The sequence below is a fragment of the Eimeria mitis genome, genomic scaffold (assembly GCF_000499745.2).
Source record: "Eimeria mitis Houghton genomic scaffold, Emh_scaff2831, whole genome shotgun sequence".
In the NCBI taxonomy this organism is placed as follows: domain Eukaryota; phylum Apicomplexa; class Conoidasida; order Eucoccidiorida; family Eimeriidae; genus Eimeria; species Eimeria mitis.
In genome coordinates this window covers 7,094-7,401 of record NW_013571170.1, presented here as the reverse complement: position 1 = coordinate 7,401, position 308 = coordinate 7,094, and positions in this window count along the sequence as shown.

Below are 308 nucleotides of genomic sequence, written 5' to 3'. Positions count from 1 at the left end.
AGGGTTTAGGGTTTAGGGGGTGGGGAGGGGGAGCGGGGGGTTCGGGGGGCGGGGGGGTTTGGGTTTAGGGTTTAGGGTTTAGGGTTTGGGGTTTGTGATCAAGTTGTAGCGAGGGTTTGTTTAGGATTTGGGTTTGGATTTTGTTTTCTAGGGTTTAGGGTTTAGGGTTTAGGGTTTAGGGTTTAGGGTTTGTGGTGTGTATTAGGGTTTAGTGTTTGGTGGTGGTATTGCGCTCGTAACCACAACAAATAAAGTTTTTGTGAATCAATCTTTTAAACAAGCCAGGCTGCTGCAGCTGCAGACACCGC